Source organism: Vigna unguiculata, chromosome 11 (assembly GCF_037176805.1).
Source record: "Vigna unguiculata cultivar grain cowpea cultivar isolate G323 ecotype 2 chromosome 11, ASM3717680v1, whole genome shotgun sequence".
Lineage (NCBI taxonomy): Eukaryota > Viridiplantae > Streptophyta > Magnoliopsida > Fabales > Fabaceae > Vigna > Vigna unguiculata.
The window spans coordinates 15,223,450-15,249,704 of NC_140802.1; the positions used below are offsets into that span (position 1 = coordinate 15,223,450).

Below are 26,255 nucleotides of genomic sequence, written 5' to 3' on the forward strand. Positions count from 1 at the left end.
TGCCCGTACTAACGTCAACCCGGCTAATCCCCCACTATGCGGCATAATTAACACCATCTTAGGAGGCTTTGCCAGCGGCGGATCCACCTCCTCCGCTAGAAAGAAACACCTTCATCACCTCTAATCCATTAACCACATAACCCACTCTCACCACAGATGCCGCATGCCTCCTATTACCTTTTCAGACGATGATTTCCATGGCGTCGACGAACAGCAGGATGATCCCGTGGTCATCACTATGGAGCTCGAGAACTACGCAGTAAAAAAGAGCCTAAGCGAGATAGCGTAGAAGCCACTATTCCAGGATTTTGAGCCTTCGCCTAGGCGAAAAGAGCTCGCTTGAGCGAGAGATCCTCTCGCTTGACCGAGACTCCTCTGCTTGAGCGAGAGGCTAGGCGAGAGTGCGATTTAGTTTGGTTGTTCTTTCCATTCTTGGATGTTTGGCGTGTAATTAATGGGTTTATTGTATGATGGCATGATGGGGATGAGTATACCTGATTAGGGGAGGCTTACATGTAGTGAATGGTGAGTTTGGCATGATGTTATGTGAAGCATACATGATGGGTTGGGTATATATGTGGTCATAAATCTGGCATGAACAATGATGAACAATGATGGTTGGTAATTCAGTGGCATGATATTGGTATGAGGGGAGACACTTTTCTCATGGTTGGTAACAACGAGTTGGTACTGGTTCAACATGGGATAAATGAGGATTGGTTATGGATGTTGGTATGAAGTTCCTATGCATGACGTTTGTGTTTATTTCTTGGCTGTTTATATATGTGTGTAAGGGGTCAGTACGTAATCCCTTGGAGTCTCTAGGTGAGGCTTCAGGGTCGTGCTTCAGTGGTCGGGACGTAATTCCATGGCCCCTGTTAGTGGGTGTCTATGGTGGTGCCCCATCTGTATAACTTGGTAAGGATTCAAGGTAAGGTTGCATCCTGACACTCTAAGGAGTTAGTTAGTCTCACCTAAAGCGGACTGACTCCTGTGGTGAGAGTAGCAGGAGGCCTGAAATTCATTAACGGTTAACCTTGTGGTGAGGAAAATTGATTCATTGTAACACTTATAACACATAGCTCAGGGGTGAGCAGAGGTATCCACCACAAGTGCAAGCATCCGCTGAATCTGACCAGGTTATATGTATCCGGATGAGTCGAGTCGTGTCTTAGTGTATTTTCTGAGAAGTCATAACATGCTTGGTTGATATGTGTATATGGGATTGTGAAAATATATTTGATTCTATGGATGGAATCTTTTGTGCTCTAGCTTACCCTACTTTTATTGTTGTGTGTTCTGATGTGTGGTACTCTCTTTTGCGATGATCATCAATTTGTTGGTGTGAGCAGATGTGAGGAACACCCGTGGGCAACAGGGAGGTGATGGTTCCGCTGCCTAGTCCGCATGGACTGGACTTTAATTTCTTCATGGGCTTTTCTTTAGGGCTATGGCCCATGTACTTGTTCGTCCTTGGATTTATATACTTTTTGTTAAACTCTTTATCCAGTTTTCTTTTGGGCATCGTGGTGTGCCTTGGGTTGTAAGGAGTTGAGTTTTAAACTCCAAGACTGCGCTAGTATGTTATTTGTATGTGATGCTTCCTTTAATTTCGCATATTAAATTAAATGGGGTGTTACACTCTATGATTTACCTTATAATTAGATACATAACTCTAATCTCTTTTATTATATTTTTTATTTTAATTTTTTATAATATAAATTTAATATAAATAATATAATGATATATAAATATAATTTTAAAAGATATATAAATATATGTAAAAATTAAAAAAAAAAACTTTGGGGTAGCTACGACTTTTCCTGTCATCACCAAGGTCCACTCGTGATTACATTATAAGATTTGTTTTGAAATTAATAAAAGCATTATCAGAAAAATAATGTATAGCAAATATATTGTTAATTTACTATAAGAAAAAAAAAATTATCTTAATTTAATATTTTCAGATTAGTCGCAATGACTTTAAGACAATTTTAACAATAATACAATTATTTACAAATTTAAAAGTAATAACTAAATTAATTAATTATTTAAATTATTGTGAATTACTTAAATAATGTAGTATTGTATAATGACATAAAATTAATTATTCAGGAGGAATTTGATTTGAAATTAATTATTGTATATGTCTTTGGGAAAGTGTGTGAAATTTATTATGCATTCCTTTATAAGACTTATTTTAGAATTAATAGGAACATTATCATAATTAATAATATAATGAACATATGCATATCAAATATATTGTTATTTTATTTTAAGCAATAATAATTGAGATTAATATATTACTTTATTATTAGTCCCATTGATTTTAAAGATAATTTTAGAAAAGTAATAAAATTATTAAAATTAAAATAATTATTATATTAATTAATTTTTTAAATTCATGTGAATTAGTTAAATATTGTAGTATTATATAAGAACAAAAAAGTAACTATTAAGTAGGAATTTGATTTTATTTAATTATTCACGTGTATGGAAAAAAGTATGGAATTTATTAATGCATTACCTTTATAAGATTTATTTGGAAATTAGTAAGAACATTATAATGATATAATATTAAAGATAAGAATGAATAATATTGTTTCTTTTATTCCTAATGTATTTATTTACATAATTATGTATGTAATTAAAACTATATTTTCCTTTTGCTAATTTATATTATATTTCTAATTTATCACTATTAAATTCCGATTTAATTATGTTTTCAAATGAAAAAAAAAAAAACTTAATGGAAGGGTTACATTCAAATAGGTCTATAAATAATATCATATACAATGTTATTCTTTGCATAACAATTTGAAGAAGTGAAATTTGTATTTGTGTTACAAGAAATGGAGAAGATTCTTCTTGCAACTCTCTTATTTGTCCTTGTCTCTCAAGGTGAGATTTTCTCTCATGAGAGAAATATTACTTTTGTTTACAAAATATTGTTGATGATCTGTGTTATGCATGATGCTTTCAGGTTATAGTCAATGCTCTTTGAGCAATATCGTTGTAACCCAATCTGCAACCGGAAGAAAAGTGCTTGGAAAGACAGAATGGACTGTGACTATCACAAATCGGTGTGCATGTTATCAAAAGAATGTGAAGTTGAATTGCAAAGGATTTCAAACTGTTGAAGCAGTTGAAGCTTCATATTTGAAAGTTTTAGGTGATTTTTGTCTTGTTAGTGACGGTCAACCTCTGTTTAATGGTGCCATTGAATTCAATTATGCTTGGGACACTCAATTTCCATTCAATCCCATTTCCTCAGATATTGAGTGTTAAGCGTACACCCAAAATATTTTTTCTGCTATCTTATATATCAATATTACCATTTTGTAATAAAACATTGCTCTTGTGATGTTGAATTCCTTTTCATAATTTTTAATTTACTATTTACTAGTTCTTTGGAAAGTGTTTGCTATGCTAATAATATATTCTATTTTTATATTGACTTATTTAATGTTAATGAAGTTAAATTGTTAAACCATATAGTGTAATAAGTGTTTACTATTTCGTATATAAAGCTTAACTGGACAACTATCTTTTTAAATATGTAACATTCGTCCATCCCTCTAGAAGAATCGTGTAATATTTTAGAAATTACAATAATATTAAATTCAAAGATTAAATTATTGAGTAAGTGTGATATATAGTCACTCAAAATTTATTGTGATAGAAGATAAATAATTGCATGGAAAACAGTTGATAGTTTTATAGATGGTGTGTTCCATGTTTGACACTTATTAAACACCGATATACATATGATATTTAGTGAAGTGTCTAATATGAAAGACATGTGTTTTTTTGTTTTTGACATAATTTTAATATGGTTCCAACATAATGTTAATAACGACAAATACAATGTTTTTTTAAAAGACCCATAAACTTGTAAATTTATTGTATAAGTTTCTATTATGATCATAGAAATAAGGTACAAATCTCATATAATCATGGCTTTTTATTTTTGAGACGTTAGATTGATGGATTATGTTCTTTTTAGTATTAGCTAATATTTTTAGATTATTATATTTGAATAATCTTGTTTGTAGATGGTTTTGAGTATTTAAACACATAATGATCTAATATATAGATTTGTGTCCATGCGACCTACATTTTGGAGCATACCAGATCAATTTTGGATTTAAACTTAAGTTTTTCATAGTAATTTAATGAAGTTGGATAGACGTTAATTAATTTCTACACAAGGATTATAATTTCATAAAACTAAAAATTGATTAGTACTTTTCCATGGCGATGGCAAATATCATTATTGAAATATCATTAGGTATTAGGTATTTTATTGAACCATCTCTCCAAAAAGCAAATCAAATCTGGTTTCAAAATGAATAAACATCTTAGTACTCGATTAGCCTTTTTTTTCTTATGGCAAGATTATCATCATTAATGACATACCTCTCCTCCGCAATACTGTCAGCATAAGACAATGTTTTCAAACAGAATATATCAGTGCTGAAGAAGGCCCATACAGGGAACAACAACATTTGTTGCTTGAATCATTAGGGTTTTAGTGAAAAAATAAGACAAATCAATGGAGCTAAAATCCTGATACTAAATCAAAAATAGTCAAGTTGAATAGAAAATTATCTTTGTTTTACTATGAAAGCAAACAAATAGTCATATTGAGAAATCTCACAACAATAACTCACACATTCAAATATACTTTGCACGTATTCTGCTTTCAAGAATCTTAACCTTACATGTTGAAACACACAAAAACTAGGTGATAAGAGCAAACTAAAGAAGATAAAACATAAATAAATGAAAAAGTGGGAAAGGCGCAAGTGAATTAAGAGATCTTCCTTGAAGTTTAATACAATTAGGAAAATAATTATAATTGAATTCCATAGATCAGAAGGCTTGGACTATGAGCTCCCATAGCAAATAGAGTGAATATTTGCTCCTCTATCAAGTAAAAAACTAAAAATATTACAATAAAGTAAACATTTGTTATGGTTAACATAAAGTAACAAAAATTATAATTCTTTTAATCTTTTAATATAAAAAAAGAAAATAAATTGTTAACAAAAGTTAGTTTTTTTCGTAGTGAATCAACTTACTTCACTAACACCAAATAAGTTTATTATTGTAAGTATTGAAATGGATAGTTTAGCCAAGAAAAAGGGGTTGAATATGCTTTATAAAACTTTGTTTCCTTTTTTAAAAGAATCAAACTAACCACAAAATTAGAAAGAAAGTATTGCATAACTGTACACTTTCAAGTGATTAAAACCAAAAATAGCAAATTAATCTGTTTATGCAATATGATTCCAAAATATTAAAATATAAAATCAATCAGCTGATATTCTGGGAAATTATGCAGAAGCACAAAATGCACGAAACTCACTCAAACAACATGCTTTATCAACCAAGATATGCTCCAATCAATATAATTAACATAGTTATATTACTAGATAACGTGAAAACACATGCACACCTTACAAATTGATTTAATTGATTTTCTTGAGATTTAAATGATGAACAAGGTAAGGGAGATGATCACAATGATTTTTATTCTAGTTCACTCAATAACTAAGCTACATCTTGTTTATCAAGGCAACCTGGGCCTGGTCATGCATTATATCAAAAGTTTTACACAATCCCTCAAAGAATACACTTTTAAATAAAGAAAAACACCAAGATTCTTTAATCCCACAAAAATCTTATCCCCAATACTGTAAGAATCCCACTTACAGACTTGGAATCACACCAGGATCAACTCAAAATCACAAGAACAACCAAACCCGTTGGAGGCTCTCCCTAGTCAACCAGACACGTGTTCTTCTAGCTTCAACCAAGTAAAAAATTCCAAGACCAACCAAGATCTTCAATCAACAACTGCAACTGAGTAATATAGAGAGAGAGTTTTTCAAATTCGTATCACTATTTTTCGCACTCAGAAATCTCAAGTTGTATCTCATCTCTTTGAAAGCCAACATATATAACTCAATCATAAGTGAATTCAACAGGTTGATTTGTCCGTACAATCTGTTGATTTCACTTGACTTAAGTGAAATTATTTGATTAAATAACAATTCAACTGATTGAATACATTCATACCAAAATTATATGCTGCAAGCATTTTAACCGGTTAAAAACCTTTTTAACATACTAAAAACGGCACACCCATGATAAAACAACATCTAACCTATGTCATATGGTCTACAAATACAATACAAACAACAAGCTCAATGATCTTCAAGACAATTTCAGATTTAACAAATCCCTAGCTTGATCAACAATACATCTTTATCAATTATTCATCAACCTCATATGATCTCATGCACTTGCTTCATCAAATCCATACACCATGGTCACTTGTGCTAACAATCTCCTCCTAATTCGATGAAGCCAACACCCCCGAGTTGAATTGATGAGGCAAGATCCATTGAGAAACATGAAATAACTTTTGATTTCAAGAAATACACACATATACGTACACACACAAAAGCATACAAGCACGCATACATTTAACATGTATCCCTATCATTATTGTGATTTGACTTCAGATTTGTGGATCCATTTTACATTATTATTCAGTTGCAGAAGTTATCCAATTCATGAAATATTTAGTTTTTCTTAATTATACTCAATTTACTTAAATTTTCTTCCCCTTTTGATTAATCAAATTAAGGTAATGAACTGATTATTTGGAAATGTTAAAATTTTCATTAATAAAACGACCAGAGACATACTGTCAGATAAACTGATAGAGGATACACAAACTAAAAGCAGAAAAATAGAAAAGAAAACAAACTAAACCTGGGACTAATACAATCAGTCAATTAAAACATAAAAACAACAAACTGAAGAATTGATAGCAGAAAAAAAAAGCATGAATGCAACACACAAAATTTAATGCATGACCTAAGAGCCATCCCACTAAATCATTCCTTGGGTTGTCACTATTGTAGAAATTGGAGAGGATGTCATGGAAATTGTGGATTTGATCATCCATGTCTTGAAACCTTGTAATGTAGTAGGCATGATAAGCATTTTGTGACACATTCAGTTCTTGAAGTTTATTGAGAACAATCCATTCTTTTCCTTCATCATGTTGTCATGAATTATATATATCCAGTCAACAACTATAACATTTTGAATGGATACATCAACACCAAATCACCTTCATTCAAAGTTGAATGGTCTCTCCCCCTAGCAATAATGATCTTGGTCACAATCATGGCTAGCGACCTCTCATCAACATGAAGCTTTCCCACATGAAAATTAGGAGTTTGTTCACCTAGATTACACACACATTGGTTGAAATACTGAACTTTGTTGAATTCATCAAGTATTGTGGTTTCGTCCTTTTGAACTTGCACACCTATTTGTCTAAGGCCAACCACAACCTTCCAAGTTTTCCTTGTAATCTCCATATGAACTCCTTTCAGAATAAATCTAAGTACGCCAATGTTGAACTTGAGATCTGCATAGAACACCTTCACCAAATATTGATAGATTTTGACCGAAAGCTCAAGAAATGTCTTAAGCTTTTGTATCTTGAGATGCTGATGTAAGGCTTCAAAGTTCTCAATGCTCAGCCATGAGAAATGCAGCACCTTAGGGATGATGATTTTCTTGCGAGTGATCTTAATAAGGAACGTTTGAACTCTATCTTTGTAAGACCCGTGAAAATTAATTAATTAAATAAATAAATAATTAATAAATGTGGGTAGTGGGAGCCTTTATGACATTTAATTCTGACATGTGTGATGTGGAAAAGTACTAGTTCAAGTGGTTAAGAGTACTTAATTCTTTGAGTGGACTTGGGTTCAAGTCCTATGTATGCCATTTATGCGTTAATTAAATTATTATTATTTTAACAATATGCTTAATCATGTTAAGTGATAATATAATCATAAAATTATATGAATTATCACGAAACATGAATTGGTTGAATGGTTGTGCATTGAATTGGACATTCATATGGTTATGGGTTCGAATCTTGGTAGATTTACATTAAACTTTAGTTTTGCTAAAATTAGTTTTAGCATGAATATGAAAAGCCAGAAACCCTAGCAGCCTTAGGAGCAACCAAGGAGTCAAATTTAAGCAAAGGAAACCAAGTTAGGGGAGCTGTAATCGTTAATTTTAATTTGTATCGTTTAAATTGCATGCAATATATGTTAATTGGATGCACATAGTTTGTTAATTCTGCAATGTTTGTGTTTCTGGAAAAATTCCAGAAACCGCCTAGCGGGCTACTCATAGCTGCCAGGTGACTCATGCTATTCATGAGTGTTTCTGGGTTCCTACGAGGAACAGCCTTGCGGTAAACAGTGTGCCGCTAGGTGACACGTCCCTTAACACCCAATTCTAGGTTTCCCTGATGAAGGGCCTAACGATGGTGATTGATCCGCTAGGCGACACGTGCCATGGTTGCCTAATTTTTATGTTTTCTGGGTTCTGGGCTGTTTTTGATTGGTGGAAAAGATGTCTAAACCATATATTGATTAAAGGGAGATGAGTAATTGTGAAATTACATTACAACACGAGAGAATTAAGTGAAATTAGTTATATATGATTATTAGGGTTAACAAATTGGGGGGTTTTGATGATTGGGGTGAAATTATTGTGAATTTGAACTGGAACCTCTGCTGGATATATTCAGAGTTGATTATTGTACCACTATTATTGTGTTCGCGAGTGAAATAAAAGAGATTAGACAAAGAAATGCGAAAAGAGAATGAGGGAAGTTTTTAGTAGGTGTAATAGAACCTGGGATTTTTCCCACGACTGATGCATTGCCTGGTAGGTTATAACGTGCCGCCAGGCGACAGCACGACACCCAGATGCATTCTAGGGATTTTGGGTGTGCTGGGTTTGGATTAGATGTTGTGATGACTTTTGGCATGGAATGATATTGAACAATTAGTGAAAAGGATCCCTTTGGACTATCTTGAGAGTTAGAAAGGAAACTTGTGTAATGAAAGGAGATGGGAACTAAAGAGTGGATTGGAAATCAGGGATTTTAATTGTATTGTGGCTGAAGTATAAAATATGGCAGTGGTTAGTATATGTTCCTCATAAACCTAGCTAGTAGTTAGGATGGTTGACGTAGAGAAATTGACAATTTGTGCATAGGGAACAAATAACATATTAAATGATAAGACATGATATATGGTTGTGGTGTAGGTATGAATGGACTAAATATGTTACTGTTAGGAATGGGTAAGGCTTAGTCATAATTTAATATGAGTTGCATGAGGTGAAAGGTTGGTGAGTCGGGTTGATCTTAAGTAAATCAACTCATGGATATAGTGGAATTGTGAGCCCATATGGGTGCAAATACGTTAGAAATAAGACAACCATTAAGAAAACCGATGTTCTGGAGGTGTGCAATGGTATGATTGAGGATTTGCAATCAGATGAAGTGCAACAAAACTAGAATAGTACGTTGTACTAGTGTGGTGCCTAGCGGCGAGGCTCAACCCGCTAGGCGATAGCCAGTGTTATAGAGGGTTTGCACTACGTAAGGCACCTGGCGGTGAGGGACGTTACACCAGGCGATAGTGCAGAGGTAGTGGGTTTCTAGGCACGTGGCGCAATGGGGTACGTGTCTCCCGCCAGGCGGTCTGGAAGCCTGTTGCGCTTGGTGACTCGTGTGCAGTGCCAGGCGATATTGATGAAGCATGAGTGCTTTGCTTGTGATTGAATGTACATGGTCTACGAGTTTTGGTGATGTCTCGAAGATCAGCTTGCTGGTGTTCTTTGAGTTGTGGCTCGGAACGTATCCCTTGAGTTGTGGCTCGAGATAGGGGTTAAGCACGTGGCATTCCTTGAGTATGGCTTGGAATGGCATCTCTTGAGTTGTGGCTCGAGATGGCGGATGAACACGAGGAACTCTTGAGTTGTGGCTTGGGTTGGCAAGTGTTGCTAGTGTGAGTGTGCACGTTGTGGCGTGTACGAATGGGTCTAATTAGATTGCCCTCCTCAATATTAAGCTGACGAGTTTGGTAGTCTTGGGATGTTACAAATGTTATTCGTATTGGGAACTCTACTTGTGTGATCCATAGCAAGGTTTCCCTCACGTGTTCTACCAGTTGTGGTTGGTAGGTGTGGCAGCAAGACACCTTAGGTACTCATCAGAAGACGTAGAACACAGTTGACATGGTGGGGGCCATGTGTGTGAAATCAAAGAATACGGGTTCCTTTGGTGTGATTGAAATTATATGATTTGTATGCATATGTTTTATTCTGCTAGCTCACCCTATCTGTTTGTGTTTGGCAATGATCATGTACGCGGTACACGGGAGCAGATGATTGTTTAGGTGGATCTAGTGAGGCGTAGACCCGGAGTGGGGCTAGCTTGGGATAATTTATTCATAGTTTTAACGATGTTTTTGAATTAGTTGTAAACTTTCAGTTTATCAGAGTTGAATATTTTTCAGTTTATCAGAGTTGAATATTTTCATTGAGTTTTTATATAATATTGGACTTGAGGTGTTTCATAATGATGTAATAAAGTTTTAATTTTCTCGCATTTTTGGGAAATGAAATTTTATTAAATGCAATTTATTTATGATGTATTTATTATATTATTTAAATCTGTAATATTCGGTCGGGATGTTATAATCTTCATGGCCTTCAAATCAAGCTTCAAGTTCGCCATGATTCACGGCAATGGGAGAGGATGGTGTGGGTGGAGTGGAAATCTCCTCATCAAATTGAACATTTCTCTATTTGTGACACATCTTGTTTCTTGGTTTGGCTCTTACTAGTAGATATGAATACAAATGCATGATGCTAATGCAAGTATATATAGAATCAACGTGTTGAATATTATAATCATTCATTTAATTTGCATAATAATTTTGTATTCCATGCAACATTAGCAATCAAAGCCAATTAAATGCATTGTAATATGTGTATGATCATAAAGTATGATATTTCCCAGACGTTTTATGTGTTATCCACTGAATTCAGATCACAATAGATGCATGCATATTAGGAATCATGTAATAAAAGTGCTTTATGGTAAATGCAATATGAAAAGACAGTTTTAGCTTATGCAATAGTTGTTATCTATGATGTGTCTTGAATTTTTTTAGTTTTCTTTAGTCAAAGTGTTCATTTTGCCATTCTAGAATAACTAATTTGAGTATATTAGGTTATATTCCTCACTTAGGACCATTTTCGCATTTTTATAGAATTAGTGTTTGTATAGTGTTTTTAAACATCATTTGAGTGTGGCTGCATCATATTTTGAGTCCTAGGGTCTTAGGTTAGTCAAACCTAGTGTTAAGAGTCAAATTTTGCGCATTTAGCCTTTAAACCATGACATAGTTGACTTTAGAGTGGACTTTTTGAAATTCTTCCAAATTGTGTGATTTGACATTGTCAAATCATTATAAATGCCTAATTACACTTGTTGGAAGTGATCAAACACCAAAATTTGAGGTTTAGGGCTAATTGAGTAAAATTCTTAGTTTTCAAGTTTTTGGTCATTTTAGTTTAGTTGTTCAAGTAGTGTCTAGATAGAGCTAATATTTGACTTGAATTTTTGATAAATTTGCAGATCCTCTATCCTTAGGCAAAGTTTAATTGAAGATTTAAAGGCCTAGAAGTTCACATAGCAACAAGGTCAAGTTGGTGGCAAAGCATGAAGTGGGCAAAAGTGGAATGTTTGACCTTATAGTTGAATTTTGCCATTTGGACCCCAAATCAAGAGCCAATCATTTGGAGAACTTTACAACACTAAATGTGAACTGTTTGGGCCTTGTGATTGCCAAAAATCTTAGAAGGGGCTGCACATTGGCAAAGCATGAAGCATGCAAAAGTAGCATGTTTGACCTTAGGTTGACTTTTACCATTTGGACCCCAAATCAAGAGCCAATCATTTGGAGCACTTTAAGACACTAAATGTGACTGGTTTGGGCCTTGGGATTGCTAAAAATATGAGAGGGGACTACACTTTGAAGTTTGGGCTCATTTGGTGAGAGGTGGCTTAGTGTAGGGTAGGTTTTAAGGTAGATTTGGTTTGGGGGCATAGTGGGGAACAACCCAGCAACCTCCTAAGGAGGCTGCAGGTTTCTTGGACAATTCCATGACCATATTTTGATAGCACAACACCACCTCATGCAGCAGACCCAAAGTTCCCCCTAAAATCACCCATTTTCATTCCATTTTTGCTTTTGGAAGCTTGGATAGCTCAAGCTTTGGTGAGAGGAAGCTTGTACTCATTTTTTGTATTGTAATATGGATTTAAGCTTCAATGAATGAAATTTTCAGTATTGTTCATTTGGTCTATGGTTTCATAATGTTCATCATCATTTTCCACTAAATCACCACCTTGGCTACCACTTTTTGAGCTTGAACTCCACCCTACCTTACAAAATCTAGGTTCTGGAACCACGCCTATGAATTGGTGTATCCAAAAGACCTCTATACATCATTGTTTCAGAGTAAACAAGATGAATGGGTTGGATTCAAGACCAATGGTAGTAGCCAAACTCATTTCACTGATATTTCTCCACTTCATTGCACTTTTGCTACAATTTCGAATTTCTTTTCATTCCACCACTTCACACACATAACATTAAAGTTCCTTTAATTGTTTGCAAGTTTAATTTTGAGTTTCCATCATCAAATAACAAAAATCACATTAAAGTTTTCACACACTTCACACACACCATAATTACTATTACATTGAATTTCTAACTTACTTCTGAATCATTTTGAGTTCTGGAAATTCGTGCACACTACTTGGATGATTCCCAAGCTATTCGAATCATCACATACCCAATTCCGTCACCATTTTTGTGTTCACGTGCATTCAAAACACTATTCCATTTAAGGATTGTTGATGTAAATTGATTTGGGGTTTCATTCACTCCATCCTGATGAAGGTTTCTGCACATTTAATTGCATTTTCATTGCACAAGTTGGTAAAATTGATCAAAATCGCGTTTCTGTTCAAATTTGGGAATTAGGGTTCATAAAATTGGGAACTTTGTGTGTAGTGTACCAAATCGAGTGATTCCAGTTTCTAAATGCATTTGAGATCATTTATAATCATTCGACTTCATTACATTTTCAATTGTATCATCAAAAGATCCCAATCTGAGGTTACCATGCACTTTATCATGAACATATTCTTGATTTTGGGCAGATTTTGAGTTTGATGAATTTGGACCAATTTAACCATTGCATTAGCTTAGTTTTGATCATTAAACATGTTTGGAGCATTTAGGATTAGTTAATTCATCATTCCCTACCATTTTATGCATTACAAGTTATGCGTTCATGCACGGTTCATAACATTTCTTGCATTTGATATTTTGAGTTTTCTATTTTTAAGTGTTGTTTTTGAATACATTTCCCACCACAATTCAACCACCAATATTGCATTTGACTTTAGCCATGTCCACAGATTCATTCTCAAGGTTCTCCCTATACTGCATTTTTAAGGGAAAATTGGTTTGACTAAAAGGCTTTATTAATCTACTGCTACCATAGTCCACACAATATCACATGATGAGTTGTTTAGGTCAATCAATTGAATTTAGTTCATGTAGTTAATAATCAGCACATGAAGGAGTGCAGTGAAAGTTTTAAGTGAAATCTATGTGTTTTTTATAGAATCAACAAATTAAAAATTTTTAGAGCACACATGATTCAAGCAATATCAATTTAAATGAAATATATGTGTTGTTTGGTTAAATCTATTGATTAAAACAATGATAGATCACACTTTATGCAGAGTTTGACAGTTTAAATGAAATCTATGTGTTATTTTTGTAAAATCAATAGGTTAAAATACAGACAAATCATATTTTATGCAGATTTTAACTCTTTAGATGGAATTAACACATGATTCAATAACAAGCTAAAAAAGTATCAAATCACATTATTCATATACAGAATACCCACTTCAGTTCTAAGCTTGTTCAATCTATCACAAGTAAGTGGTTTAGTGAACAAATCAACTAGTTGGTTTTCTGTTTTGACAAACTTAATTTCATAATCACTTTTTTGAACATGATCTCTAATGAAATGAAGTCTTATTTCAATAGGTATGAATTTAGAGTGTTGTATTGGATTCTTAGTTAGATTAATTGCATTAGTGTTATCACAATACAAGAATACATTTTCGAACTTCACACCATAGTCCATGAGTTAATGTTTTAGGCATATGATTTGAATACAACCATGACCACATATGCTATGTATTCTGCCTTAGTTGTGCAGAGTGCCACACAAGCTTGCTTTTTGCTATTCCATGATATCAAGCTTAAGCCAAGTAGGTGACATGTTCCACTTGTGCTTTTCCTATCTAATTTGCATCCTGCATAGTTAGAATCTGAAAAAACCACTAAGAGTTATCTTAGAATCACTTGGATACCATAATCCAACATTTATTGTCCCTTTCAAATACTTGAGAATCCTCTTTGCATCTTTATAATGTGACTCCTTTGGATTGGATTCAAATCTTGTACACAAGCGTACACTGAATTGATAAAGCAAAGACCTAATCAACCTTCTATATTTAGTTGAATCTACTTACTGCGCAGCCTAATCTGAATCCATAAGATAGTTTGTAGCAATTGGGGTGGTAACTTCTTTGCAACTCTCCATTTCAAACTTTTTCAGCAGATCAAAACAATATTTTGACTAGCTTAAAAAAGTCCATTGCTCAAGTTTGTTGACTTGTATCCCTAGGAAGTAGGTTTTCTCTCCCATCATAGACATTTCAAATTCATCTTGCATAGCTGCAACAAACTCTTCTCACATAGAGTTATTATTTGAACCAAGGATAATATCATCAACATATTCTTGAACAAGTATTACATCACTTTCATGTTTTCTAATGAAGAGTTTTTTACCAACAACACCTCTAGCATATCCTTTTAACAAAATTAAATTGATTAGCATTTCATACCATTTTCGTGGTGCTTTCTCAATTTTAAAACATTATTAGGATATAAGTGATCTTCAAAGCCAAGAGGTTGTGATACATATATTTCTTCATTTAAGAAACCATTCAAGAATTCACTTTCACATCTATTTGAGAAAGTTTAAAATTACACATGCAAGCATATGCCAATAGTAATCTCATATCTTCTAGCCTAGCTACAGGTGCATATGTTTCATAAAAATCAATGCCATCCTTTTGATTTCACCCTTTAGCAACTAGCATATGTACCATCGTCATCAATTTTATTTCTAAACACCCATTTAGTACCAATTATAATCATGTTATCACTTCTAGGAACTAGAGATCACACATCATTCCTTGTGAATTTGTTTAGTTCATCTTGCATAGAAATAAACCAATTACTATCACTTAAAGCATCATTCACATGTTTAGCTTCAATTTGAGACAAAAATGCAACATGTTCACAATAAGTAAACTTAGTATAGTAGATACTCCCTGATTAATATCATCAATGATGTTGTCCTTTGATAGCCCTTTAGGTTCACTCCACTCCTTGGGTAAGTTGTTGTGAACTATGGTTTCAGTCGATTGTTTTTTCTTTTCAGTTGATTCATTTACTGCACTAGATTTCTTTTCCAAGAGTATATCTTCATCATATGCATTCTTTACAACTTGATCTTGCAGTTTAGGGTTAGTTTCATCAAATACCACATGCATAGACTCTTCAACAATCATTAATCTTTTATTAAATACCCTATATGCATGAGTACTTGTAGCATAGACAAAAAAATATACCTTCATCAGCTTTAGCATCAAACTTTCCAAGTTGTTCTTTACCATTATTTAAAATGAAAACTTTACAGCCAAACACTTTAAGATGATTTAAAACAGTCCTTCTAGCTTTGAAAAGCTCATAAGGGGTTTTCTTCAAAATAGGCCTAATAAATACACAATTTAAAACATATCTAGTTGTGTTGATTACATCAGCCCAAAAGTACTTTGGCAATGAAGTTTCATTTAACATGTTCCTAGCAAGTTCCTCAAGTGATCTATTCTTTCTTTCAACCATTTCATTTTGTTGTGGAGTTTGAGAGGCTGAAAAGTTGTGTTTAATACCATGTTTTTCAAAAAAGTGTTCAAACTTTTCATTTTGAAACTCTTTACCATGATCACTTCATAAAGAGACAATTTTAGAACTCTTTTCATGTTCCATAACCTCTGTAAGCTTTTTAAATACATGAAATGTATCATTCTTGGCAGCTAAAAATAATGTCCATGTGAATCTAGAATAATCATCAACAATTACCAATGTATAGAAGTTTCCACCAAGACTTATGGTTCATGAAGGTCCAAATAGATCCATGTGAAGCAATTCCAAAGACCTTTCAATTGAAACACGGTTTTTAGGTTTGAAAGAAACCTTAGTTTTCTTTCCCTTTTGGCATACTTCACATACTCTATCCTTCTCAAACTTGAGTTTTGGTAAACCTTCAACCTACTATTTTCTATTTAGTCGATTCAAATGATGCATATGTATGTGACAAAGCCTTTATGCCATAACCATGTATCATCATCTTTTATAAAAAGACATTGTATGTTATTTGATCCATGATGCAAATTAAGAAAGTAAAGGTTATTGACTCTTTTCTAAACTAACACCATGCTACCACATGCACAAAACCTTCTTCCATGACTTAAGAAAGTAAAGGTTATTGTATGTCATACTCTTTGTTTTTATATCCATAAGTCACGGAACCTTCTTCCATTAACTCGAACTTTATAAATTTGGTTTTGTCACCTATCATGTGGCTTGAACACCCACTATCTAGGTACCACAAGTCATTCTTTTCACTTTTTATGACCTACAAAAATAAGTTAATATTACATGGTACACTTTGATAGGTTGGGTCCACTCATTTCTTACAACTATTGTAAGAAGAAAGGTCATGTGTATAAGAATTGTTATGTAAGGAAATATGATATTCCAAGAGGGCTTATGAAATGGATCCCAAAAAGATCTAAAAAGGTGTCACAGTAAATTCAACCAAAGTGAGATTGTACTTTAGTTAAAAGTGAGAACGCCAACAAATTAATTGAGACTTTACATTGATTTATTTGCAAATCTACAATAGTAATTAATTGAGCAATAATCTTTAGATAATCGATGGTGGATCTATTTTGAAAAAGCAATGGAATCAATCTATCTTCTTTATCATTGACTTATATTTTTTTTATTATTTTCCAACTTTATCTTCTTCTGTGATTTTTCCCAATTTTATTTGATGAACTCTTTTGTATAATTTTTATAAGAACTAATTTGCTATAAATCAATTCCATGTTCGTTGGGAGACGACTAAGGGTTGACTTTACCTATACTAATCTTTTTGCTACTTTCTTAACAATACTGAAGTTCTTACAAATAAGTAGTATTTAGATTATCCACAGTAAAATCAACCAAAGTACAGTCTCAATCAAATTTTACTATGCCTAATCATGCCTATTCTTTTATCTCCTTAGCAAATAAAAAGCTTAACTAATCAAAGTAAAGTCTTGACTAATTTTAGTTCGAGTAAATACTTATAACCAAATTAAAGTCTCAATTATTGGTAAAAACTCATTTAATCACATGAAAGTTTCTAAATAAAATCAATGTAAAGTATCAATTAAATTAAAAACCCTTGGACTCATATGATCAACATTCATATAGATTTAAAATCATTACTTTTATGTGATTCAAAGATAAAAATATAGATGAATGAAAAACACAATAATAATAAAAAGAACAAAGAAATTATTTTATTTTAACCTCAGAATCCACAATGAAATTACAATAGAACCTACCAAGGATCTTATAACTCCATAAAATCAAGATAAAAGAAATATATAAGAATAATGGAGAGAGAAAGAAATTAGGTCCCCTTAAGGATTCCTAAACTCCCAAAGTTTTGAGCTTGTCTTTTCTGCTTCCCCTTTGGTCTCTTTATATATGACTTGGACTGGGTTTTTCTATTGTTAAAATCTCTCGAATATCTTTTAAAATAAGATAAAGATAAATATTATTTATCTTTATAGTGATTATGAATATTTAAAAATATTTAGAGAGATATAGTCATTTTATTTGTCGGTGCAAAATAATTAACAAATTTATCAGTTTTAAAATTTTTTGGAAGATATTCTCGGTTGATATTATCTGATTAATTATCTAAAAATATCTAAATAATTAGCAACAACTAAATCTTGCCCAAAATTCCAATTCAGCCCTTGCGTTCTTGTAGTCCAAATTTGTAAAGAAATCTTAATATAACAATAATTGCATCTTAACCCTTTTTTATTTGACCATCATTGACTATATTTGACCAGACTTTGACAATCTTTGACTGTCCATTGAGAGATTGACACGTGGCAACATATGGTTGGCCAGATTTGAAAGTGGTGGATTGATGACATAGTGTGATTTTGGCTTGATTTTGTAACTCTGAACAATTCAATTTCACACCTTTAATGAACCAAATTTTACTTCAGCTGCATCAACAATCGTTAGAATATCTAAGAATATTTTATGCAACTAAAATTACTTTTTAAGACATTTTTATCGAACAAGTTCAATAAACGAAATTATCATAATTGTCAATTAAGACATTCTTTTAAGCACACAAATTTAATTAAATACCCAAAATTAAACATTAAATGAGGACAAAAATATGAACTCATCAGACATCTTTAAGCCAGTCAAAATACTATTTTAACTTGCTGAAAAAGTTGAAAGTGGAGGATTGCAAAGAGGTTACCACTCCAATTGCCAAAAATTATCTTATGGGTGCAGATGAGGCTAGGCAACAAGTTTATTTAACCAAATATATAGGGTTGATTGGTTCTTTGCTCTATCTTATAGCAAGTAGGCCAAACATTCAATTTAGTGTATACCTGTGTGCAAGATTTCAATCCAATCCAAAGGAGTCACACTTTAAAGCTACAAAAAGGATTCTCAACAATATGAAAGGGATAACTAATGTTGGATTATGGTATCCTAGTGATTCTAACATAATTCTTAGTCATTTTTTAGCACAAGTGGTACATGTCACTTGCTTGGCTCAAGCCTGATCTCATGGAATAGCAAGAAGGAAGCATGTGTAGCACCCTCCACTGCTAAAGCTGAATACATAGCAGCTAGACATAAATGTGCATAAATAATTTGTCTAACGAATAAACTCATGGATTCTGGGTTAAAGCTAGAAAGGTACCTTTGTATTGTGACAATACAAGTGTAATCAACCTAACTAAGAATCCAATTTAACATTCTAAAACTAAACACATTGAAATCAGACATTATTTCATAAGAGATCATGTTCGAAAATGTGAAATTGAAATCAAGTTTGTGAAAATTGAAAACCAATTGGATGACTTGTTCACTAAACCATTGGCTTGTGATAGGTTTAACAAGCTTAGAACTGAATTAAGTGTTTTGGACATGAAGAATTTTGTTGATATTATTTTGGCTTGTTAATTTTATTGGATTATGTGCTTGTTGCATATAAAGTGTTAAAATCGTCATAAAATGGGAATTGCCAGTATTTCAATATGTTAATTTTAGAAAAACAACACATAGATTTCACTTAAACTATCAAAATCTACATAATGTGTGGTCTCACATTGTTTTAATCCATTAATTTTTACAAAACAACACATAGATTTCACTTAAACTGTCACAACATGAATTTCGTGTTGGAAAAAATTAGTCTGTTAAATTTACAAAACAACATATAGATTTCACTTAAAACAGACATTGCACTCAATTCGTTTGACTTGGAGCATTTTTAATAGACTAACTCTATATTTTTATGTGTTGATTTTACTTATATTGATGTGCATATGCTAGAATTGATTTCAATTGATTTACCCAATCAAATTACTCATCACGTGACATTGTTTGGATTGTAGTGGCAGTAAATAATAGCTAATGTGATGAGGCTCCTCCGTCGCGGCAGTCGCCAGAAAACCTCTCCCAATCGGTGTTCTACCGATTGAATCTCGTAGAAAGCGAGGGAAACGCAGCGGAATGAAAATTAGGCTCGGTTCGCTCGGGTTTCTCACTGGTTTGGGCAACCCGAGTAGATAAGTACCTATCCTAGGGTTTAGGGTGAGCTGACGAATGCGGGAGTGTTCTCTACCGGAATATTTCATTCATCAAAGCTAAAAAAAATGCAAACAAATGGTTTGCTCTTTTATAGGTAGAAGGGCAACCGTGAAAGAGGAAAATTATCCTAACGGCACAAAGGCCCAACCTTATAGAGAACAGGGAAAACATGATTACAACCTAGCTAAAGGAAAGGGGTGGCAGGAACGCGTGAAGCAACAAAACCAAGCAGAGTCGTGATTGGCAACGCGTGGGATGGTTTGGTTATGCGTGAAGAAGGAGGATAGCAGCTCCTTCATCTGACCCCAGCTGAGAACGTGTGAGGAACTTTAGAAAACCCTAATGAAATGGGCTTAGCCCTCTCATGAACCCTAAGCGGCTGATGCTGAAGAAACCTCTCTACAGCAGTGCATTTTAGACGAAAGTGATGGTTCACGAGCCAGGCATATTGGGCTTTAAACAATCCATGCGTAATTTGGCCCAATACATTCTGAATGATAAAACGTGATAGAAGGAACAACGTTGAGTGTACACTACCAATCCAGCTGCAATGTGTTTGGTGTAATGCTGAGCTTTCACTGGCCACACGTGATGTCTTGAAGACTTGGGGCTCCACTTGATGAAAATGGGTTGCTACGTGCAGGCCCAATTTACGCTGCTGTTGGAGAAAGTATGTTGGCTGCAGAAGCTAGATTGGGGTGCTGGAAGCATTCTTGGCGCAGGCCCAATAAAAAGGAAGGGCGTGCCTTGAATAATTGGGCTGGGTTGTATATTCAAAACGAAACCCCAATCTTTCATGTGAATGAATGTGGGCCGCAAACCTAATACCAATTAGTACCTTGGAATTATAGGCTGCAATTTACAAAACAAGCCCAATTAGAACATCATTTATTTAATTAAAATAAAAGAAGATTAAAAGAAATTAAAAGGAATGGGCTTAGGCGTTGGCCCAATGCTATAAGCCTTAATGGGGTCACATCATAATGCATCGGCTGAAACCAACTTTTCAATTTGAATTCACCATAAAGCACTTTTATTGCATAATTTCCAATGTGCATGCATATGTTGTGAATTGTTTTGACTGGATATCACATAGAATGCTTGGGAAACATCATGCTTATGATGAGATACTGATTCTAATGCATTTAATTGGCTTTGATTCTCTATATTGCATTGAATACGAAAAATCTATGCAAATTAATTGATTGATTATTAAAATCAACACTTTGATTCTATAAATACATACATAAGCATCATGCATTGGCACTCATATCTACTAGTAAGAGCCATACCTAGACTCATCATGCCTGGCAGATAAAGAAATGCCCCATCGGATAAGGAGAACTCCACTCCACCTATTCCATCCTCTCCCATTTCCTTGAATCATGGAAGACTTAAAGTTGGTTCAAAGGGCATGAAGATAGGATCTAAACATTCCTGATTGAGATCACTAGGAAGCAAATCATCATTCCTAAGGTGTTGCGTCTATCAAGGCTGAGGGCAGAGAACTTTGAAACCTTGAACTGTCAGGGAAGATCTATCTAGACTTGGTGAAGGTCTGCTATGCCAACCTAAAGTTCAGCAATGGAATCCTAAAATCAAGTGTGAAGGACGTTAATATGGAGATCACAAGGAAAACATGGAAGGACGTGGCTGGGCTAAGGAAAAGAAGTGTGCAAGTTCGCAAAGGAGAATATTTCAACCAATGTGTGCGCAATCCTAATGAGCAAACCCAGAATTTTCATGTGGGAAAGCTTCGTGTGGAGGAAACGTTGCTAGCCTTGATGGTGACCAAAATTATCATGCCTAGGGGGAGCAACCATCCATGATCACATGATTGATAAGTCCCTACTCTATAGAGTTTTTCTTAACCAATTGCATTATTTTGGGTAGGTCTAAGTGGTTAATTAAAAGTCATTAGATTAGAATTAGTTTAGTTAGGTTTCTAGCCTAGTTTTACAAAAGTAGTCTAATTAGGTGTTTTTAGTGCATTCTTTAGCATAGTTATTAGGAGTTCCAATAGTTAGGCTTAATAGGTAGTAGACTTTGAGTCTAGTCCTAGTTTAGTTTGGAAAGCCTAGAAGTAGAACTTACCTAGTGTTAGTCTAGTTTTAGGAATTTTTGAATAGTTTTTTTTGTGCTTAACATTTACATGTGAGATTTTTTTACTCTTTTATAGATTTGAAGAAAAGAAGGTTGAAAGTGACCAAAGGAAGCCATGAAAGAAGTCTGATCCAATCAAATTGATTCCAAATAGCAGAGTTAACTTTTGGTGCAAATGTTGACCAAAGTTTGACCAAGAGTTGAATTTTTGAGTTTTAATTCTAAATGAGATGGCACCTTGTGGGAATTTTTAATTAAAATACACTTATTTTGACCCTAAGAGTGTTGGAAAATGGTCCATAGATGCATAATACTCTTAATTCTCATTTTTTGCATATTTAGTTCTTTTAATTAAGTTGTAGGCATAATATACTTTGTTTTGGTGTTTTCTAATGTCTTCTTAGTTGTAGCATAGTTAATAGTGAAGGTACAGGTTTCTCAAAGGTAGTTGAGTGAGGAATGTTCCTGCTGAGGTGAAAAAGTGAAGTGGAATTCGAGCCATGCAAGGTTAACATGTGGAAAGCCATTGGCTGAGTGGATTTTAAGCTGCTATGAGCTAGCTGGATTCATTCACCCATTGCAGCAGGTCATGTGGATGTTAAAACATCACCAATTACATGTGGATAGCTAGTTGAAAGCTGCGCCAGTTGTTGGGAAATCTGCCACCTAAGTTCCATGTGAAAGTGAAAAATAGTGTAGGCATAAAAGTAATAGTTTAGTTAGTTTTACCAACTTGTACAACCCGTAACAAGTTCTGAATTTTGTTAACATTGGCGCCAGTTCATGGGTTAAACACAATCACCCCATAATTCACTAGCTACACCATGGACACTTCATCCATTCTCTCTTTCGAGTAGTCCACTCACTCCAATAACCACCACCATAGAATCACTTCTACTATATTTTTGCATTATCATTTCTCCATCCCATTCACTGTTTATTGAATCCAATTGCATGCTCATTCATAAGTTTATTAAAACCGTTAATTAGGGTTCACCAATTAGGATCTTAAGTTATACTCAATGTTTTTGAGTGATTCTTGTTCATATGTTCAGTAGAGACCATTCCTAGACATTTTGTATCATACATTTTTGATTCATGCATTTAGGTTTCATTTAGGTGCTAGAAACATTTTGCATCATTAGATTGAATTTAGGAGCAATTCATTGCATATTCATACATTTGCATACATAGTTAGTTAAGTTTTCATCAAACACCTTAGGTGCATCTTAGTTCACTAAGGCATTTCATCGAATAGTTGCATTTTTACATTTTGAATAGTATATTAAATTTGTTTCAGTTTTGGTTTGAGTACATTTTATTAGATTTCTTCATTTCCATAAGATAAGTTCACTAAATCACTCATTTACCCTTGTGTATCCTTTGGATTGATCCTTGGTTGACCACTTTGCTATATTGAGTAATATAAGTGAGGAAATTGAGTTTGACTAAATCTTTAGGCGACAAAAGCTTTATCAATGATGAAGGCCAAAAGGCTCACTAATTTCAAGCTACCATATGTGGTTCTCCTCTCCAAGTTCATTGAACATTTCGATGTTGATGTGGAAGGATAACTTGAGGAGTCCACTGGCTTGCTAAACCATGTGTCCACACTCAATATGCACAAGATGGAATTCACAAAGATAGGCAACACATGGCTGGTTGAAGGAGAAGCAACAACAACAAACATTGAAGTTGGAGCAGATGATCATAAGGCAGGCACAAGTGGAGCAAACCAAGGTGAAGATTATGCCTTTAATCTGTAACCCATGGCCATTAAGATCTATCATCCTCAAGAGAACACTGGACCTGTATACTCCCAGTTTGAGAGGATGGTTCTCAATCAACTTCAAGAGTTGAATATGTCACAAAATGCACACTATGTCTACTACACTACAAGTTTAAAGACTTAGATTATTAGATCCACAATGTTCATGACCTCCTCTCCAACGTCTACAAAAGGGACAACCCTGGGGATGAGTGAAGGGATGACTCGTAGGTCATCCATTGCATGTTGGTGCTGCATTTGTTTATATCTTTATCTGCTTCCAGTATTTTAATCTGCTATGTTTCAATTTCAATCGACTAATTATATATCTCTCAACTTCAATTTGCTATTTGTGTTTATATTTTTCTATTTCTATGTTTCTGTGTTTGTATCAACTATCAGATGGTCCGATAGTCTCTATGTTTGGTTCATTAATGAAAATTTTACTCTTTACAAATATATATGTGCATTATTTTAATTTGATTAATCCAAAGGAGAAGAAAAATGAGTACAATTGAGTTAAATGAGTAAAAAACTGGAAAACATGGAAAACACCTGCTAGAACTTAATAATATTGCAAACTGGATAAATAAAAAGTAAAATCACATTACTGATATGGGGAGCATATGCATATGTGATACGTATGTATGCTTGTGTACTTTTTCTTGTATGTATATTTGTATATTGGTATCTTGTATGCAAAAAAGCTTTTTCGGATTTCTCAATGGATTGTAGCTTATCAATTCAACTCGAGGATGTTGACTTCATCAAATCAGAGGGAGGTTATTAGCACAAGCAACCTTGGTGCAAAGATTTGATAAAGCAAATAGTATGAGATCACACGTGGTTGATGAAGATTGATGATGATCCATTTGATGATCATGTTTCTATTGTGTTAAATATGGAAATAATGTGTAGAATATGATGTTTACATGTTGTACCATATTCGTATGCCATATGACATAGGTTAGATGTTTTGTTAGTCTTATTGTGTCCTTTTTAATCTGTTAAAATGGGTTTTAACAGGTTAAAAGGCTGGTTGTATATAATTTCTTGTATGAATGTATTAAATTAGTTGAATTGTTTTTCAATAGACTAATTTCACTTAAGTCAAGTGAAATCAATAGATTGTACGGACAAATCAACCTATTGAATTCACTTAAGACCAAACTATATAAGTTATCTTTCATAGAATTGTTGCACAATTTTCAGTTTTTGAGGGTGAAAAATAGTCAATCATCTTTGAAAAACTCTCTCTTTGAATCACACAACTACAAGTGGTAGATTCAAGATCTTGGTTGATCTTAAAGGCATTTTGTCTTGGTTGGAGCTTGAAGAATTCGAGTTTGGTTGGCTAGGGAGAGCTACCATCAAATTTGTAGTTCTTGTGCCTTTGGTTGTGTTCCTAGTGTGATGCCAAGCTTATAAGTGTGTTTCTTACAGTGGTGGGGTTGAAATTTTTGTGTGAGTAAAAAATCTTGGTGTTGCTATTATTCAAATCTTGGTGTGAGTTTTGTAAAACTTTTGATAATAGTGGAAACCAAACTCATGTTCTCCTAGTAAGTTGGATGTAGCTCTATGATAGTGATGACTCCATCTTCACGAGAAAGGAAGCAAAGAAGAAGCCATATGGAATTGATGAGACTTCCATGGAGAAGGATGAAGGTGTGGAAGAGAAGATGAGAGGAGCAGTGGTGCGGTAATGGTGTTTGGAAGAGCTCTCAAGTGAGATTGGGTGAACACTTAATGTAAGATCTGTGAAATTTAATTAATTAAATAAATAATTAATTAATAAATGTGGGTAGTAGGAGCCTTTATGACATTTAATTCTGACATGTATGACGTGGAAAAGTACTAGATCAAGTGATTGAAAGTACTTAATTGTGTGAGAGGACTTGGGTTCGAGTCCTATGTACTTATGTGCTTTAAATTTATATTATTATAATAACGTGTTGGATCATGCTGAGTGATAATATAATCATTGAATTATATGAATTATCATAAAACATGAATTGGTTAAATGGTTGTGCATTGAATTAGACATGGGCATGGTTATGGGTTCAAACCTTGGTAGAACCACATTAAACTTTCTTTTTTGCTAAAAAATAGTATTGGCATGCATGTGAAAGGGTAGAGAAAACCCTAGCAGCCAGTAAGGGTAGCCATGGGGCTGGAAAATCACCATTGAATGAAAATTAAACTAAGTTTAATAGTATTTTTCGTTTTGCACCATTTACCTCTCATTAAGACAATATTTAGTGACTAAGTAAGGGAAAGAGAGGGTGGTTTTGTGGCTGTCATTGTTGCACAGGAAGAAGAGCACGAATTCAGAAAATGTGTGGTGA

The 26,255-nt window shown here is 33.8% G+C and overlaps 1 long non-coding RNA gene across 1 annotated transcript; it reads left to right on the plus strand.

The window, feature by feature from the left end:
- The first annotated feature begins 2,823 nt into the window (after positions 1 to 2,823).
- LOC114170190 (uncharacterized) lies at positions 2,824 to 3,371 on the plus strand. Its single transcript, XR_014986303.1, has 2 exons — positions 2,824 to 2,901; positions 2,984 to 3,371. It is a non-coding gene; the product is annotated as an uncharacterized LOC114170190 (long non-coding RNA).
- Positions 3,372 to 26,255: the final 22,884 nt, after the last annotated feature.